Source organism: Vigna umbellata, chromosome 5 (genome assembly GCF_029865625.1).
Source record: "Vigna umbellata cultivar VRB3 chromosome 5, Vumbellata_1.0, whole genome shotgun sequence".
NCBI classification, from domain to species: domain Eukaryota; kingdom Viridiplantae; phylum Streptophyta; class Magnoliopsida; order Fabales; family Fabaceae; genus Vigna; species Vigna umbellata.
The window spans coordinates 11,257,501-11,258,030 of record NC_142169.1 but is presented as its reverse complement, the minus strand read 5'-3'; positions in this window follow the sequence as shown (position 1 = coordinate 11,258,030).

Here is a 530-nt window from a genome sequence, read left to right as displayed (position 1 = left end):
TTCTTAAATAACTATATTTTTCTTTGATGGACAATTCTTATAAGAAAAAAAATGGTAGTAGAATAGTTAGGATTGGATAAAATCAACTAGAAATTAAGGCGGTGCAATTAACACATTCCAATAATGAGTTGTTAACTCCGAATTTACCTAACTAGTTAGGGTGTTGCTCCCTCCACCTCCACAGTCTTCTCCCTCCACCTCCCCAATTTTCTATAATTCCAATTATGTCCTAAAGTTAAAATTTTTTACTTTTATTATTTTAATATTTTAATTTATTTAAATTTACTTTTTCTATTTACTGCCTACACCTACCAACCTTTCATTTCCATCTCTGAATTCTCACTTCCGTCTGCAACCTCTCTCTGACTTCTCACTTCCGTATGCAACCTCTCTCTCACTTCTCACTTCCGTGCAACCTCTCCATTTTCTTTCTCCATTTCTTTGTTTTTCATTTTTTTAGAAGACCGTTTGGTGTGGAGCAGCACTGGTGCGGAGGAAGCCGTTCATCTAGCGTGGAGGAGCGAGATCTG